Source organism: Dermacentor variabilis, chromosome 3 (genome assembly GCF_050947875.1).
Source record: "Dermacentor variabilis isolate Ectoservices chromosome 3, ASM5094787v1, whole genome shotgun sequence".
In the NCBI taxonomy this organism is placed as follows: domain Eukaryota; kingdom Metazoa; phylum Arthropoda; class Arachnida; order Ixodida; family Ixodidae; genus Dermacentor; species Dermacentor variabilis.
In genome coordinates, this window is record NC_134570.1 from 96993807 (window position 1) to 97013587 (window position 19781).

At 51.0% G+C, this 19781-nt stretch overlaps 1 long non-coding RNA gene across 1 annotated transcript in view; it reads right to left on the reverse strand.

Moving 5' to 3' along the window:
- Positions 1–19781, reverse strand: part of LOC142576068 (uncharacterized) — a 318466-nt gene that overhangs the window by 233883 nt on the left and 64802 nt on the right. The window lies entirely within an intron of this gene.

The following is a 19781-nucleotide window of genomic DNA, read 5'->3' on the forward strand; positions in this document are numbered from 1 at the left end:
AGGCCCCAGATTGCGACCCGAAGATTCTCTGCTCACGTTCTCTCTCTAAAATATTTTAACAAAGACTAAAGTATGCTGCGAGCAACGACATTCTACGCGTGAAAGCTTGATTTACATCCGCTTAATTAGGTCACTTAATTTTGTATGTTTTTTTTTTGTTGTTAAAACGTGCAAAACGCAATAAGACTGTTTTCGCTTTGTATACAGGTATTGTTGTTACAGTGTTGTTGTGATGAACGCTGCTGCACATCATGCTGCACAGGGTAGCTTGGCCTCTCAGGCACTTGTAGCCTTTAGCCAAATGACCCCAAGTCGGCTATGCAAATTGCCTTACATAAACTTAACAACAACAACGACGACGGCCAGAACAACAACAACAACAACACATATGCACTAAGCACCCAGATGCAGCGTCCTGACGTCAACGGTTTTAGCCGTCGTGTGTTGGGGAGCATTTCCCGCGATCCGGAATCTCGGGCATTTGTACACACTGCACACAGGGGACTAAACCTAGATTATCAGGCAGGCGAACTAATGACCTCTAGGCCAAAAATGGAAGGGCCCGGAGTGAGCTACCGTGCTGGGAGAAACACTCGCCATCGGCCCGACAACGTCCAGAGCCACGCAGAGCCTCCTGCGTCCGTCAAACGAGAGTAATCCGGACGTGGGGACCTAGAGGATCTACCATATATCGCCAGCAGCTCTGCGGACGAGAAAAGGATCTGCGGATCCTTTCTTCCTACGCGGTTCCCTGCTCCGCCTTCTCGTAACGAGAGATTCGCGCCACTGAGACTCTCTCTCTCTCTCTCTCTCTCTCTCGGCAGCGCCCGCCATTCCTCGGCCGATAAGCACTCGGCTATACATGCGCCGACCCACTGGCGTGGGGCGCTCAACGGCAGCGCTGATTGACGTGCCTTCCATTATAGAAGAAGAGCGGAGGTGGACACGGCTGAGGCTGCGCACCCTTCCTTCCTTAGTCTTATACGCTGTATATACGGCGACAACGCAGTGCGTATATAGCTGCGAGGGAGCTTCTCCGCAGCCCACATCCCAGTCGGATTAGCTCCAGTTAATCCCGAAGCAGGTCCTTCACCGCAGAGTTTCTTATAATAGTTGTACGTGCCCGCTGCGACTTCTTGTGTCTCGCTGAGATCGCGTTTCCTTCGATCGCCGACTATACTGCCCGACACTGCCGGCCAGAATTTGTGATATCGAAGGCGCGAAAATTATAGGCTTAGAGAACACTGCGCGCGTGTAGAAGCAACAGTATACGGCAAGAACATATACGCACACATAGCTGATCACTACCGAAGATTTCGGTGTAGCCCGCTTTTTGATAGTACGCGTGTCCATATATACGTCAGTTTGAATCAGAGCCTAGCAGATTGATTTTACAGGCATTTAGCTTGAAAAAAATGTACATATATATAAGAGTGACATTATAGCACATTTATCGCAAAGAAAGAAATGAAGTGTCTTAGCGAATGAGCGGCTGCGCACGTTAATAATGCTTTGTTATGGCTGTTTCAGTTGCGCATATGTGTGCGACATAACAAAGCATACAAGAACGAAGCAAAAATGCAAAAAGCAAGCAAAAAAATCAGATACCTTAAGCGCTGTACTACAGTAAAGCGCTTAAGGTAAAGTAAAGCTATTAAGCAAAGTATAAAGTAAAGTAAGCTTAAGCTATAGTAAAGCGCCTAAGAAGACCTTAACATAGAGAGTGTAAGAGCGGGGTTGAAGATTAATGTGCAGTAGACAAAGATAATGAGGACTAGCAGGGCAAAGGAACAATAGTTCGGGATCGCCAGTCAATGTCTAGAGTCTGTGAAGGAGTACGTTTACCTAGGTCAATTAATCACAGGGAACCCTGATCATGAGAAGGAAATTCATAGAAGAATAAAAATCGGTTGGATCGTATACGGCAGACATTGCCAGCTCCTGACTGGACGCTTACCATTATCAACAACTGTTCCAAGCGTCTATCCTGCAGAATTTATATGTACGCCTTCCACAATGCAGACAAACTAGCCATTGTTGCTTTCTTTTCTGAGCTGGTCGCTAAATTGAGACAGTGAAGGCATTAAATTTTCGCTAAATTTCGCTTCAGTAGCACTAAAATTGCTTCACGTTCCACACATATTTGTTCCAGACATAAATGTTCCACACATATCCAGTGTCTGTAAGCTCACTCGAGGGCCTGATGACTATGAGGAGCTTGCAGTCTTCTTCGCGTCTCGCATCTCGCACGCACGTGATTTAGCATTCTGACTCATCTCCCTCGATCCTGTCCGCAACTGATACACATTCAATCCGAATCTCAGGAATCGAATTCTCTCATTCCCCAGTGTAGGGATGCAGCGGGCCCTACACTGGGGATCGCTGCATCCCTATTCGTGGAACGCCCCTCCAAGATATACCAGTCCCGCAAACGCGCGTCCGGGCTGCGGCCGTCAGCGAGAACCGTTAGCGTGAAAGGAAACCCCGTTCTCCCTTATCCGGCGAGGCCATCCCCGTGGTATCAATGCCCCGTATCTGCCACCATTCGTCACCAACGCCACCATTCGTCTTGCGGATCTTTCGTCTTCCTCCGCCCAGTTTACGGACCCGCATATCGCTTCCCCTTTTGATCCCCCAAGAAAGAAGCCATCCCGCATCATCATCGCGTATACGCCGCCTGGATTTGTCCCTACATATATATACCTCGACGGCTCGCCTGCATACACGCAGCGTGTGAACACACGCACCACAAATGGTGCGTACAGTTCGCGCGGATGAACCGCGAGGCGCTGCGGACCAGTGCCACCGCTGCCGTCCGTGACCGCTCCGGACCTTGGCCGTTTCTCCTCCCATACCACCCGTGCACCATTCTCTATACTCTGTCCGGTCATTTATCTGCGTCCTCTTTTTTGCCACACTAACCCTCTCACAAAGCCGACCCAAAGCCACGCCAGGGATGTTCCTTCCCCCCCCCCTTCCATTTCGGTCCCCGTTTCTCAGCTCTTCGTCCAATCGCCGACGCACGGTCCATTTCTCGTGATTTACCAGCGCCCGTACAGCCGCGGAGGCAGGCAGACCCAGGTCTCTCAACTCTTCCGCCGACTATGCATCGCTCATTTCTTTCAATTTATCTATTTTTCAGCTCGCAGTGCTTTTGCCAAATGACCCTCCTGCGACTATTTTATCACACAGGTTCCTTACAGTCGAGTTTGCTCTCTTTCGTTTCCATTTATTTGACTTGGCGAGTGTGGGCCGTTGTCAACTGAGGTCGCATCGCCTTCTCCCACACTGGATCTCGCACTACGAACAACGAATGTAAAGGTGAGGCAAACGACCACCTACAAGGCGCGGGTCATTAGTGCCGCGGAATAATCTGGGCATGCCCACTCCCCTCGCTTCGTAACTTTTCGGAACAAGATAGAATAGGAAAATTACGAGAAAAAACAAAAACAAGGTACAAATCTAAAATTATCCCCCCCCCTACTCGCCTGCACCCCCCCTCCACACACACACGAACACTACGTAGTGTGCGTAGTACACGCTTGCTCCGCACACATCGGCAGGGAAAGACTTCAACTTTACCGCGGACATCGCACGCGAAACCTTTAGCGGGCAAATGTATGTCACGGTGCACGCAGGCGGGATCCAGCAGGCACGGTCCTATATGCACGAAAATATTTTCTATTGTACGGCCTTCCACGCAAACACTTCTTACTATTTTTTTTTACTATTTATTTTCAGTACTTTGAGAAGACCACCTCATCCCCGCTCCTGGCTCTCTTTGGCATTAGTCGTCCTCTCGCCACAAAAGCCCATCGATCATATCATACTTAACGCCACCAAGCACGTATTCCTCGGGTCAATATCTCTCGCTCCCCGTCAGGCATCCACAGCTGACATCGGCCGTATATATATATATATATATATATATATATATAGCGCTTCCCTAAGTCGCACAGAAATCCGAAAAGTGATGAATGTTTCAAGAAATATGAAAGGCCTGCAGTGTGCCACACAGAGGGCCTTATAGAACTCACACGACTTTCCCCCATCCGTCTAGTCCTCAAAAGGCACCGAAACAACGGGGCCGTATATTGCACACGGCACCGATCGTCACGGACGCCTCCCCCAGCCGCAATTAAAAGGCAAGCACACGCGACGCTCTCTTTTTTCATCGTCTCGGTCACACACGACGCGCCCTCGATGCGATTCCGGGACACCGAGACCACTTCGCAGAACCCTGCCACTTGCTCCAGCGACGCCGTATTTCACCCGTTCCATCATTAACCGGCTTCCTGCCGCCCACTACCCTCCATGCCTATTTCCTTCCAGAGGAGCTTCCATCCTGTAAGGAACATCCCAAGGAGGACCGCACCCTCTCTTCCCAGCCCACGTGCTCTTTTCCTATCTGGTCTAGGGACACGTCCCGATTCGTCCCGCGTTCGCTCCCGTCCCCGCTGTGTACCCTCCCCCCCCCCCCCTGGCCGCATACACACAGTGCTGCATGCGTGCGCTTCTTTCTTTTGTCTCGGCCCGTTCCCGGCAGTCGGCGCACGGAGCAGGGTCATCCATCTGTCTGTCCTGGATTTGGGGATCTCTCCCAACTCATTTCCTGGTCTCCCCTCCTGCCGCGTTCCTCTCCTCGCCCTGCTATTCCTTGCCTCTTCCGCCATTTCGCGTTTCTTCTATCTCTTTCCTAAAGTTACCACTTGACACCCCCGCCTCTTCCTTAAAGCGCGTCCTTGTTTGCTTCTTGCGCGGGAAAGGAAAGGAACTTGACGCCCGGCAGCGCAGGCACATATACCGCGCGAATAACAGGGTGAACGATTGGAGAATAAGAAGGAAACGGCGTACGCCAAGGGTGTCGGGCGATTGCAGCGACGCGCTACACGCCACATGCTATAGTACGTAGCGTAAAGTTCTGTGCAGCTACTACTGCACAACGAGCACGTGAATATGTGCTGCCCATCTCGAACACACTATAACGGCGCCTAGTTCTTCGGTACGCTTTCTCGTGTACATTACTCCCGGCGACGCTATAACACGGACATCGATTCCATTATTCGGAATCGTGAGAAAGAAAGAAAGAAAGAAAGAAAGAAAGAAAGAAAGAAAGAAAGAAAGAAAGAAAGAAAGAATAGACTACACAGTGTGGACGTACACAAACACAAATGCAGCGCACGCCAAAAAGCATCTCAAATGACTGGATGCGAGGTAGTCGACTCGTGATCCCTTGAATCGTCATCGTATCCGCACATAGAACAACCGGAAGCAAAGGGGAATGGCATGAACATGTCACGGGAAATGCGTCCTAATCAGTTTGTTCGCCCCTGATCACTCATTGAAGCCGTCCCGAAGTATCACTGATAGTCTCTCGATTAAGTACATGGTGCGAACCGATCTGATATTGTTACATAATACGGCACACAGCGCAACAAGACAAAAAAAATGGGATAGAAGATTAAGCGAAGCGATACGGATGACACAGCGCACGCGTGGCGACCGTTCCCTCAACCTTTTGTCCCGTTTTTGCTCTGTTTGCTGTTTATGTCGTCATACCAACGAGCCCGGCCAACGACTATTGTGTATTATTGTTAGTCACGCGGAACCTCAGCAATAATGTACCTTCAGCTAAAAGATAACGTGTACGGCGCACCGCCCGCTCGCACAGATGTCAGGAAGCAAATAGCTGTAAGCTGCAGATAGCTGTGAACAGGCCCGAGCAAGCATACATTTCCTTGTTGGCAGCTTTTACCATTCCCCTCTCTCATTTAATTTTGTTATTATTTGTACGGTAAATTATTGATCGATTGATTGATTGATTGATTGCATGTGCAGCTAGTTGCTACGCGAAGCAGACAGTGCTAAGAGCCGCAGTAATCACGCGCTCTCTCTCCTAGCGAGACCAACAGAGAGCGCACGTTCGAATTCCACTGCACACAACTGTGTCGAAAATTGGCTTCGGACCGCAGGAAGGGCTTGCGTAGAAGCGCCAATTCCTCGCCTCCCATTTCTTCTTCCCTTGCTTGTGTTGGCGAGAAGAAAAAAAAACATCTTTAAACGAAGCTCCTCAGTGCAGGACAAGAACAAACCAGCGCTAATAAATCAATATGAAATGAAGGGGAAAAAAAGACAACTCAAGATGAAAGAAGGTCGGATATAAAGACAAATTATACCTACCGGAAGGGTCGCAATGGCCGACAGAGAGTAATGCTTGGCGGGGGAGGAGAGGCCGAAAGAAAACTTCCGAGTCGAATCGGCAACTTATCTTTCCTATGGAGTATACCACCTTATTTTGTTCTTCCGTTTTCGTCTTCCTCCTCTTCTTCTTGGTGTCTTCCAGTGTCCCCTCGCTATCTCTTATACATCCCGGTGCCTTGCTTAAGTTTGCTTTCCTTTATACCTGGCAGCAATCCCACCGAAACTGACCCGAACGTGAGCGTCGTAGAAATAGGGCGGAAACCTAACGAGTACACAGGCGTGACGCCAAAACCGTAACGCGACCTTCTCAAAGGTATCTAACGACAACGTGACACTAAAACTATAATAACGACACTCCTGAAGCCGACAGCTTGCCGCATAAAGTGCAGTAACCCTGAGCAGAAATTTCGTAATGTAGCTAAAAAAAGCTATTAGTATCATCATCATTGTCATTATTATTATTATTATTATTATTATTATTATTATTATTATTATTATTATTATTATTATTATTATTATTATTCAGAGTCCACGTACTGCGTGAATCATATTTATGCGAAGCATTTTGCAGGTAGCTGACTATCTAGCATAGTTTAGGGTTCCGCAAAGCGTTATCAGGTGGACTAACGTGTTTGCGTGAGACGAGCAGCTGTGTTTGTGACGTGTGTGGTTGAACACGGCAACAAGACGACGACAGCGACGACGACAGTGACAACGATCCCATGACGGCGACGGCACTATTTCTACTCTCGCCGTTTGACGCGAGCTTGCGACGTGGCGATAGTTAAATTTGGTTCTAGATAGGCACTGGACGGGCGAACGCGAGGCGGACGCGGACTGCGACGTCATCGATGGCTAAGCGTTATACCCTCGTGCGTACTCATGTCTGTGTCACGTGTTCTACGTTAAAACGACGGTGCCATTTGTACTTCGGCCAAGAAACGTTAAAACCTGTTCTACCTGGGCCGATCACGAAGGCGGTACAATGTGTCGGACAGCTTACACGAATCGTTAGCTGCATGCTACGAGGAAAGAATCAGGAAGTGTGGGCCGGTCCCGAAGGCGGTGCAGACCAGCACAGCGTCTCTTAACGCAGCTGCCACGAGGCAAGAGCACGAGGGACGCACGTGACGCACGTGCCAAACCTCTCAAATAGCCGCAGTTGGCAGGAGAGAAGTACACGCGTGCGATCGTGGCCTAATGGTTGGGCATCGGGCTACGGTGCTGGAAGACAGAGCTTCTAGCGCACAGTTGGTCACCCGTTTCTGCTTACTGCAGAAGCCCGAAACTGATCGAGACAGGAACCTACTTACCGAAAAATGCCTCGAGTGAGGCAAAGAATGCTTTGAATAATAATAATAATAATAATAATAATAATAATAATAATAATAATAATAATAATAATAATAATAAAAGAGACAAATGTTTAATAGAGCGCAGGAACAGCTACGGAGCCTTCGTACTGGTGTACTTAAAGAGCAAAACGCAAGACAAAATGTACAGAGAGGACAAATGTGGTAAATAAAGCAATGCAAGATAGACGAACAAATATGGAAATAAAAAATATAGAATACAGGAGGCGGGTGTAAAAGGGATATATATATATATGCACACGATAGTCTTCAATGCAAAAAGGCCATGTAGACAACGCGGAATGTAGCCTGGTATAAATTTCCGGCGCGAAAAATTGCACATGCGCAAGAAGCTTTGGGCAATGTATGTCATGGACCACCTTATAGAGGACAAAAAGGTATGGTTTAATAAGTCTTGATTTCAGAGGTGTGAGTTGAGGTATATCTGAGAGGGCTGGACTATGTGGTCGCCAGAATGGCCAAAGTGGTGTTTGAAAATAGATACCAATTTATTCCGGACGCGTTTAATGAGATCGGAATTAGATTTGCACGTTCTGCCCTGTTACGTTTCGCCTACGACGCGCGGTAAAGCCGGCGAGGATACAACAGACGCCAGGGCTTCGTTCAAAGCGGCAGACATTTTGGCCCGTTCGGCGCCGCCGCTACGCCTCCCTGCCAAGCGCGTCCCGGCATGTTCCGATGCCACGTGTCTTCATGTGCGTGTGTGAGTGTATGTGCATATTGGTGCCCACGCTTGTCGAAGCGCGGCAGCCGGGGAGAGGAGCTCCCAACAACTGTGAAGCAAGGGGGTCCGAGCGGCGCCGACACGACGGCTGCTCCTCCTTCTCTTCCCATTGTGCCCACGCTTGTCGAAGCGCGGCAGCCGGGGAGAGGAGCTCCCAACAACTGTGAAGCAAGGGGGTCCGAGCGGCGCCGACACGACGGCTGCTCCTCCTTCTCTTCCCATTGTGCCCACGCTTGTCGAAGCGCGGCAGCCGGGGAGAGGAGCTCCCAACAACTGTGAAGCAAGGGGGGGTCCGAGTGGCGCCGACACGACGCTGCGCCACCTTATCCCATTGTTCCCGAGCGGCACCGTCACGTGCTCGTCTATAGAGGGGTTCCTTCTTTCCCTCAACTACGAGAGTATAAAAGCAGCTGCCCCCGGACGCCAAAAGAGGGCTCCGATTTCTTCTGTTGAGTAAAGTGCACTCCCGTCTCTCTACTTCGGTCAACCTGACCGCCAACTCTTTGCGATGTTAGAATAAACAAGTTGTTTTGTTGTTACCAGTCGACTCATGCTTTGCCGGGACCTTCGGATGCTTCCAGTTGTACCCCAGGCCGCCAGGCCAACGCTACCCTTGGGGCTTGCCACTCAGGTGCAACAACGGGCGTCAGCGCCGAGTTCCCAACAACTCGTACCAGCGGTGCGACCACAACAACTGTCTGCCAGCGGTGAGATCGCGACAACGGAGGCCAGCAGCGAAGAGATGCAGTTGACTGTATGCTGAGCAGCTCAACGACCATCCGGGAGCAGTGCAACGAGCCCTGTGTGATGACTGGTTGCCTGCAGCGGAACGACTGCGCTGAACTCTTGGCTGCGAGGTTTGGTGAGTGCGGGACTTTCTTCTTCTGAGCTTTGCCAGGCTTTTGTTAGTGTCAGAAACGGAGCTGGTAATTGTGGTTGTCGTTGCTGCCGGGTTAGTTTGCGGCAAGACAATATTAGGCAGTAGAGAAAGCAGCATTCAGAGCAGCCATGGATTTGAAGTCGTTGCGCAAACCGAAATTGCTGGAGCTTGCAAGAGAGTTGGGTCTAGATGTCTCGGACAAACTCAGAAAACCAGAACTGCTAAGGGCTATTCTTGAGTTAGAAGCTGAGGATGACGAGCTGTCGGAATGCCTTGAGACCATTGAGGAAAGGGAGACGGCAAAAAGATAGGAGCGCGAAATTAAAGAACAGAAAGAAAAAGAAGAGCGTGAACGTAAAGAACAGAAAGAGCGAGAGCAACAAGAGAAAAAAGAAGAGCGTGACCGTCAACACGCTTTGGAAATGAAGCGTCTCGAGATAGAGATGGAACGCGCTCGTAATGGAAGTCAGGCACACGGTGCAGGAGAACGCGTATTGTTCAAAATGACTGACCTGATGCGGCCGTTTAAGCTTGGAGAGGACATTGGTTTGTTCCTGGTTAACTTTGAGCGAACGTGCGAGAAGCAGGGGTTCTCTCGGGAAACGTGGCCACAGCGCTTGCTCACTTTGTTACCCGGCGAGGCGGCCGACGTAGTCGCTCGCTTGGATAGAGAGGAGGCAGAGGATTTCGACAAAGTGAAATCGAGTCTGCTAAAAAAGTACAGGCTGTCAGCGGAGGCGTTCCGTCGGAAGTTTCGGGAAGATGAGAAAGGCAGAAGTGAGTCATACACAGAGTTTGCGTACAGGCTTATGTCAAACATGCAGGAGTGGCTCAAAGAAGAGAAAGCGTTTGGTGACCACGATAAAGTTCTGCAGTGTTTCGGGCTAGAACAGTTTTATAGTCGGTTACCTGAGAACGTGCGGTACTGGGTCTTGGATAGGCCAGACGTTAGTACAGTGGCTAAAGCCGCCGAGCTAGCCGAGGAGTTTGTGACGCGTCGGGCTCGCGGAGCTAAGGACGGTCAAAAGGGTGAATTTGGCTCCAAGTTTGAGAGGCCAAAGTTCACACCCATTAGAGCAAAGGGGAACACGCGTAGTGCGGATGCGAGTGAAAGCAGTCCGACCAAACGTAAGGAGACGGCGGCAGCCGAAGCCGAACGCAGAAAGCGGTTCGAGATGAGGCAAGCGCGCGTGTGTTACACGTGCCAGAAGCCGGGTCACTTTTCGGCGCAGTGTCCGGACAGAAAGCGGTTCGAGATGAGGCAAGCGCGCGTTTGTTATACGTGCCAGAAGCCGGGTCACTTTTCGGCGCAGTGTCCGGAAACAAAAACAAAAGTTGTGTTTTTGTCAATATGCAGCACTGACGAGAACATGAAGCTTCTCGAGTTTTACATGCGAGACCTCCTCGTGAACGGGAAAGAGTGCCGAGTACTTCGCGATTCCGCAGCTACGATGGATGTAGTTCACCCCTCTTACGTAGAACCCCATATGTTCACGGGCGAGTGCGCATGGATCAAGCAAGCCGTGGAAGCTCATAGCGCGTGTCTGCCGGTAGCAAAGGTGCTTATCGAAGGACCTTTCGGAGCGCTTGAGACGGAGGCCGCAGTGTCATCTATGCTGCCTCCCCAGTACCCGTACCTATTTTCGAACAGGTCCGATCTCCTCCTGCGCGAGAAGGGGCTTTTGTTTGGTGAGGCTAGCGTTCAGGCCTTAACCAGATCGAAGGTTCGGGAGCTCGCTGCAAAGGCGGTAGTTGCGGGGCCGACGTTATCAAACAATGAAAAAGGGTCAGAGGCGCAGCAAGCCGATATTCAGAGCACGCCTGAACTGAATAAAATTGAGTCTGTAACGTTAAAGGCACCAGATACCGGAGAGGAAATTGCCGATGCGGGAAAGTTAGAAGAGCTATCTGCAGATTTGCTCATCGCGCCTACGTCAGACGGACTTGATAGGTTGCTAAAAGTCAGCCGGTCGGCTTTGATAGCCGAACAAAAGAAGGATGGCAGCCTAGAAAACGTGCGCTGCAATGTCAAGGAAGGTATCGCCAAGAAAAATGCTCGCTTTGTGGAAAGAGGTGGAGTCCTGTACCGGAAGTATCTAGACCGCAGAGGAGTGGAGTTCGATCAGCTGATCGTGCCTCAATGCTATCGTCAGGATCTGTTGCGCTTGTCGCACGGGGGTTCGTGGTCCGGACACCTAGGAGTTAAGAAAACTAAGGACCGTCTCTTGCAAGAGTACTATTGGCCAGGGTGTTTTCGGGACGCAGACCATTTCGTGAGGACATGTGACACCTGTCAGCGGGTGGGCAAACCAGGGGACAAATCGAGGGCGCCGTTGAGATTGGTACCTATCATTACGGAGCCTTTTAGACGGCTCGTTATTGATACAGTGGGACCTCTGCCGGTAACAGCCACAGGGTACAGACACATTTTGACTGTGATCTGCCCAGCGACAAAGTTCCCTGAAGCAGTGCCGCTTAAAGAACTCAGCTCAGTTGAGATAGTCAATGCACTACTGTCCATATTTGCGCGAGTTGGTTTTCCTGCGGAAATCCAATCAGATCAGGGCACAGTGTTTACTAGCGCTTTGACGACAAATTTTCTCGAAAGGTGTGGGGTAAAGCTGTTACACAGCTCAGTGTACCACCCACAGTCGAATTCCGTTGAGAAGCTCCACTCCGTCATGAAGCGCGTGTTGAGAGCATTGTGTTTTGAACATCAAACTGACTGGGAGCTGTGTCTGCCTGGGGTGATGTTTGCATTACGGACCGCGCCGCATGCGGCTACGGGGTTTTCGCCAGCTGAGCTGGTGTACGGTCGCTCGCTTCGCTCTCCGCTTCGCATGCTTCGAGAATCGTGGGAAGGCAGGGGCGACGACCCAGTCGTGGTGGAGTACGTGCTTAAGCTCCTCGAACGCTTAAGAAGGGCACAGGAGTTGTCAGGTGAAGCAATGGCAAAGGCCCAGCAGAGGGCCAAGGTTTATTATGATCGGACAGCCAGGGCCCGTCGTTTTGAGGTGGGCGATGAGGTCATGATATTGCGCACATCGCTAAACAACAAACTAGACGTGCAGTGGGAGGGCCCAGCACGAATTGTTCAGAAACTGTCGGACGTTAACTACGTGGTGAGTCTGCCAGGAAAGCGGAAAGCACAGCAAGTTTACCACTGTAATCTGCTCAAACCTTATAGACAAAGGGAAGCAGTGGTGTGCATGATGGTAAACGTTCCTGAAGAGCTTCCGGTCGAGCTTCCGGGACTAGGCTCAGTGACGAACAGGGAAGACACCGATCAAGTCATTAGTGACTTAATCAGTAAAGCATCGCTGTCGCCTGAGCAGAAAACCGAACTACACCAGCTCTTACAAGAGTTTCAAGGTCTGTTCTCTGAGAGGCCTGGTAGGACTTCTGTCCTTACTCATGACATAGAACTTACCTCCCCAGAGCCAGTACGATCCAAGGCGTACCGGGTGTCACCCCGCCAGAGCGATATTATGGAGGCTGAGGTAAAGAAAATGCTACAGCTCGGTGTTATTGAGGCAGGTGAGAGTGATTATACCTCCCTTTTGATTTTAGTTGAGGTACCGGGCAAGGAACCTCGTCCTTGCGTCGACTACCGCAGGCTTAATTCCATCACTAAGGATCAAATTTATCCGATCCCTAACATCGAGGAGCGCCTTGAGAAAGTTAGTAGCGCTCAGTTTATTTCCACCCTAGATCTTGTCAGGGGTTATTGGCAGGTTCCACTTACAGAAGAGGCTAGTAGGTATGCGGCGTTCATTTCACCAATGGGAACATTCCGTCCTAAAGTGTTGAGTTTTGGTTTGAAGAACGCGCCATACTGTTTTTCAAGCCTCATGGATAAAGTGTTGCGGGGACAGCAAGAATTCGCTTTACCGTATCTAGACGACGTAGCGATATTCTCCGCATCCTGGTCTGAGCATATGGCACACTTGCGGGCAGTGCTAACCCGCCTGCGCGAAGCGGGCTTGACAGTCAAGGCTCCCAAGTGCCAGTTAGCACAGGCCGAGGTTGTCTACCTCGGTCACGTGATTGGTCAGGGTCGTCGCCGCCCCTCTGAAATAAAGGTGGCCGCTGTGCGAGACTTCCCGCAACCGCGCACGAAGACCGATATTCGGTCGTTCTTAGGTGTCGCCGGCTACTATCAGAGGTACATCCCCAGGTACTCTGATATCGCGGCTCCCCTGACGGATGCTCTAAGAAAGACAGAGCCTCAAACAGTCGTCTGGGACGAGACAAAGGAAAGAGCTTTTAGCGCCCTAAAGAGTGCCCTAACAAGCCAGCCTGTGCTACGATCGCCAGACTATACAAAAGGGTTCGTTGTTCAGTGCGATGCTAGTGAGCGAGGCATGGGCGTTGTACTGTGCCAACGGGAAAATGGAGAAGTAGAACACCCCGTCCTGTATGCTAGTCGTAAGCTGACCAGTCGTGGGCAGGCGTATAGCGCCACCGAGAAAGAGTGTGCGTGTCTCGTGTGGGCCGTTCAGAAATTGTCATGCTATCTAGCCGGCTCGAGGTTTATCATTGAGACGGATCACTGCCCTCTCCAATGGCTGCAGACCATCTCTCCCAAAAATGGCCGCCTCCTGCGCTGGAGCCTCGCTTTGCAACAATATTCCATTGAGGTGCGTTACAAAAAGGGGAGTCTCAACGGTAACGCCGATGGCTTAAGTCGAAGCCCCTAACGTAGGAATCAGCCTCAAAATTGTTTGTTACTGATGTTTTTCTTCCTGAGGCAGGATTTTTTAACATATTGCTTTTGTTTAGTGTTTCAAAGTGATGATATGCTTTCTAGTGCAATTTTCCAATTTGTGGACGCGTTCTGAGTGATGCTAGACTACTGTAAGGAACTAGGCAGTGGTATAAAAGGGGAAAGAGCCTGGCAGGGCTTAGTGAGGGTTGTGCCGTGCTTGCTGACTGAGCGGTTGAGTTTCAGCGTAGTTCTAACGCTTGCCGGGAACGAGAACAAAAATGTGAACTCTCCCGAAGTCACTTTGCAGTGTCCCGTGCGAACCCGAACGAGAGAACGAGGCCTTCTCTGTGCGCTGCGCTCAAGAAACGTCGAGGGACGCCCGACTTCGGTTATGAGCATCATCGAGCGACATCCCTCCGGACAGCGGATGCAGTCCCCTGTCCATCGGGATCTCTTTCCCCCTGCGGGGCGGTCTGTTACGTTTCGCCTGCGACGCGCGGTAAAGCCGGCGAGGATACAACAGACGCCAGGGCTTCGTTCAAAGCGGCAGACATTTTGGCCCGTTCGGCGCCGCCGCTACGCCTCCCTGCCAAGCGCGTCCCGGCATGTTCCGATGCCACGTGTCTTCATGTGCGTGTGTGAGTGTATGTGCATATTGGTGCCCACGCTTGTCGAAGCGCGGCAGCCGGGGAGAGGAGCTCCCAACAACTGTGAAGCAAGGGGGTCCGAGCGGCGCCGACACGACGGCTGCTCCTCCTTCTCTTCCCATTGTGCCCACGCTTGTCGAAGCGCGGCAGCCGGGGAGAGGAGCTCCCAACAACTGTGAAGCAAGGGGGTCCGAGCGGCGCCGACACGACGGCTGCTCCTCCTTCTCTTCCCATTGTGCCCACGCTTGTCGAAGCGCGGCAGCCGGGGAGAGGAGCTCCCAACAACTGTGAAGCAAGGGGGGGTCCGAGTGGCGCCTACACGACGCTGCGCCACCTTATCCCATTGTTCCCGAGCGGCACCGTCACGTGCTCGTCTATAGAGGGGTTCCTTCTTGCCCTCAACTACGAGTATAAAAGCAGCTGCCCCCGGACGCCAAAAGAGGGCTCCGATTTCTTCTGTTGAGTAAAGTGCACTCCCGTCTCTCTACTTCGGTCAACCTGACCGCCAACTCTTTGCGATGTTAGAATAAACAAGTTGTTTTGTTGTTACCAGTCGACTCATGCTTTGCCGGGACCTTCGGATGCTTCCAGTTGTACCCCAGGCCGCCAGGCCAACGCTACCCTTGGGGCTTGCGACCCAGGTGCAACAACGGGCGTCAGCGCCGAGTTCCCAACAACTCGTGCCATCGGTGCGATTCAAACAGCCCCAAACTACAGAGGCATATCTTAATAGCGGAAGGCACACAACAGCATACAATTTCAGCAAGGGAACGGGGGAGTGAATCATCCGATATATGACAAACAATACCAAGAGCATCAAGAGCATGTTGTTTCGTATATTTAACGCGTGAAGAAAAGCTTAGCATTTGGTCGACCTACACACGTAGATCTTTCATTTCATCGGCCCTAGGCAGTGGAGCATGCCGAAAGGTGTATGAAAACTGCACATGATGTGTTTTCGGGCTTCACTTAATGCCACAGTACTGGAAGCATTTAAGGGTACCTCATTATCGCTGCTTCAATTTGAAAGCGAGAAAATGTCTTTTTGGAGGTTAATGCAGTCGTGAACACTGTTCATCTTAAATAGCTTCAAGTCGTCAGCATAGAGAAGGAACGCAAATTGTTGAATAGGCCAAGAACGGATCCTCGAAGAGCTCTGCTGGTAACCTCATAGCCAAAGCTCGGTCCATTAATGCCAACGGAGCACGATCTAGTACTTAGGTAATAGATACCAGGGCAGCGATGGAAGAAGGTGCGTCAATTTGCGTTAGCTTTGTGTCAAACATCATGGCAAACATCAAATGCTTTACTTAGGTCAAAGAGCGTCTAATTGGCCCCTCATATGTACAACACTGGAAGCATGGTCATAAGTGTTACCAAGCTCGTTGTTGTGGAGCCCCCTGACACAAAGCCATGCTGTTCATCTATCGCTAACATCTATCGCTAACATCTTAGCGCTAACATGCAGATAGCACGGAATTCAATACAGATTGAAACAATTTTGACGAAGCGCAGATGATCAACAGTGCCACGTTTCGGTTTCACCGAGCTCTGTTCCCAGTACGCGCCGTCCGTCCGTCCGTCCGTTCGTTCGTTCGTTCGTTCGTTCGTTCGTTCGTTCGTTCGTTCGTTCGTCCGTCCGTCCGTCCGTCCGTCCGTCCGTCCGTCCGTTCGTTCGTTCGTTCGTTCGTTCGTTCGTTCGTTCGTTCGTTCGTCCGTCCGTCCGTCCGTCCGTCCGTCCGTCCGTCCGTCCGTTCGTTCGTTCGTTCGTTCGTTCGTTCGTTCGTTCGTTCGTTCGTTCGTTCGTTCGTTCGTTCGTTCGCTCGTTCGTTCGTTCGTTCGTTCGTTCGTTCGTTCGTTCGTTCGTTCGTTCGTTCGTTCGTTCGTTCGTTCGTTCGTTCGTTCGTTCGTTCGTTCGTTCGTTCGTTCGTTCGTTCGTTCGTTCGTTCGTCTTTCAAATCTCCTCGTAACTTCAATCTCAGGCTGACTTGCCGAGCGCGTCGCGAGCGCTATTTTCTTGACTGCACAAGCCCCTGACATCCGAGCGCGTTCGTATAATCATTAACAGTTTACGACGATGACAGCGAAAGAAAGAAGCCGGGAGACGAATCGACTTCCCGCGAAAGAGCTCGCGCTTACAAGTACCAGAACCCCGATTCGACACGCGGCGCCGCCTATAGCTTTTCGCTCGAGGTCCTCGGCGGAGCGATACAAGCAGATCGAATTCGCCATTCGATCTCAATCACCGGCGGCGCCCTAAAAAGCCGCAGTCAATATACGCAACCGTCGCGATATACCCACTCCCCCGATAAACGCGACACTTCTGTCATCAACGTTATAAAGCACTGGGCGAGCTCGCCTTACCATCTCGGCTCCACCGCTAATGAGCCCGCACATCGCGTGGCATCCCGGCCGCGCGTGTGACACGCTCGATGGCGCGCGGTCTTTTCGCGGCTCCCGAAAAAAAAAAAAGAAAAAAAAAAGAAAGCCACATTGGCGCGGCGGCGCGTTATTATACTAGGAAGCCCCGAGCTGGTTCGCAATTTGTAAACAAAGGCGTCGAGTCCAATGAAGCCGCGAGGCAAGTCGCGGGCCGTTCCGGCCGAGGAAGAACAATGTACAGATGCATAACGGTTGGATTAAAGCACCGCCATATACACCCTGTATGTATGTGCATTAGCTCCGCAAGAAACACACGGAAAAGAAAGGGAGGCACGGACAGAGCGCGGCGACGCACTTCCGCCTCTCCTTCGTCGCACGAGCATAGTTACGTGCAGTAGTTCCACGTATACTCGTGCGTGGGAGCACGCAGTTCCAGCTCTTGTTTCTCACAAAAGTGTGCAGCATACAAGGTTTTCTACAACGATTACTGGGGAGAACCCTGGCGCTAGTGTGCAGGGGAATTGGAAACATCGCAGTTACGCCAGCGTGGGAGTGATGAGCGGTACACGGATCTGCACAATGGCAAAGCTTATTCGTTGTGCCTTCAAACGGCGGCACCGCTTTGAAATTCGATCGTTTTTCAACAACATAACGCGGCAGAAAATGTCACGATCCTTAATGATTACACGTGTGCGCATAGAATAACTGCCTCTTTGTGTTTCGAAAGCTACGAGTGCTTTGAAATTCAGAAACACATAAAGCGTAATAAATAATGTCGCACGAACTTTCGAAGCCAGACAGTCGCCTAAGCATCACAGAACTGTTTATTCCACGTCGCTCAAGACCACCGAAGAAAACTTGCCGTGATGAGAGTCTCACGCGAACATAATGGTCCCGCAGCGAGGGATCGACCTCAAATAACTCAAACACGCGCAATTTGGACACGTGCGGTATGCGGACACGAACTTAATTAGAATGGCAGAGACAGTTGATACCAAACGGCATGGTCCTCCGCTTCTCTTTTCCCACCGGACTCGTGCTAAAAAGAAGTCCCAACAGATCCAGAGTCGAGCAATTAGATGCAAAATTATTACGCGACACGACCACACAGCGCCACGCCATTTCGAAAGTCACTCTGTATAAAAGGATACTTCGAAATATCCGGGTTCGATAGTACGGGCCTCGCCATCCCAAATCCACATGATCCGCGCATGCTCTCTCTCTCTCTCTCTCTCTCGGACTATAGAGAGGCGCTGAACGCAACTTGAGAGAAACTTCCGGAGGTGCAGCCGGGCATTCCCACGGCGCCTCTCCACGGCCGATCGGTCGAAGTGTCGCGCGACACGTCACGCTACAGCAATGCGCCTCGAAGTAGTACGTAGCTTATACGGCCGTCTCCATTTATGAATCGTGGCGTATCGCGGCGCCGCAGTGGACCGGCAAGAGGGGCCAGTGGTGTGGGTCGGTCGCCTTCGCCGCAAAGCTTCCGCAACACTCGGCGCGCCGCCCCGCGCCTCGGCAGCAACGCCGCACCCTTAAAGACTCACTGCCTCGATGCGCGCGCGCATGCTAGTATAGTTGACGCCGTACACTGACTCTGCCTGCGGAAGAACACGCCTAAATGGCTTCCTCGAGAGCATGCTCGGAAGCACAGCTGATGCAGATCACGTGCCGCGCACAGAATGGTTCTCCCTACGAGAGCCGGTGATCGCAGTTCGTTGCCCGCCGAGACGCTCGCATCATATACTACTTCTTTCCGTGCACTGCATATGCACACAATCTATCTTGGTGGCGAAGACCAAATACAAGGCCTATACTCTTCAATAGATGGCGCACGCTTGACATATAGGTTCCCCTGCTTCGACCACCTCACTCCCATCGCCACGGTGCTACCGCTTTGGGCTGCCTGACGCAGACGATCGAACAACTGCGTCGGCCGAAGCTCCATGCTGCTAATTTATTTATTTATTTATTTATTTATTTATTTATTTATTTATTGTAACCACAGAGCTTGCGTCGCAAACTGCGCAAATGTGCGTTTGATGCCCTATATATAGGCGCTGCATGCGAGAAGCGCGGCATTACGGGACGTGTTGGCTGCACCAAACACAAGGTCGTCTGTGCACCGACACGTAGACTGAAGAAGAAGCAATTCGAAAATTCGACAGGATGTACTAACTACTCGATTCGTGTTATCAGCGCACAATCAAACGAGACGCAAAGGTAAGACACGTGCACCATATATAAACGCTGGAATCTGTCTGTGTCTCAATTAGCCTTGTGTCCCATTCGATTTTGCGCTGCTAACACGAATCAAGAAAACGCCAACAAACTAGCACGTCTAACAGCTCTACGGACCAGGGGCGGTATTTTGTAAGTGTCCAACAGGTCCTTTTCGGCTGCTGCTGAAACGCTGATTGGCTGGACCGGAGTACGCGTCAGAAAGGGACAGCGGCCCCAGCAGTCCCTACTTCAGCAGCAGACGAACTGGGCATGTCCACTAGATGCACACCTACAGAATACCCTCCCCCCCCCTCCACCCAAGCACTGACTACATTTGACAAATTTCCAACAGCCACATAACATCGAGTGGTCAACACGCTAATGCATACTAAACAGCTTAGGTTATGCGTCCAAATCAACTGATGGTAAAATGAAGCCCAATAACCATTTCGTAAAGCTACACAGCGTATAGCTATAACATTACAATTTGTAAGCGGAGTTCATGACTACCAGCCAGCCTCAAGAGGCTGTGCAGGAGTACTTTTATCCAGGTCAATTATTCACAAATGACCCTGATCACGAGAAGAAAATTTACAGAAGAATAAAAGTGGGTTGGAGTGCCCACGGTAGGCACCACCGAATC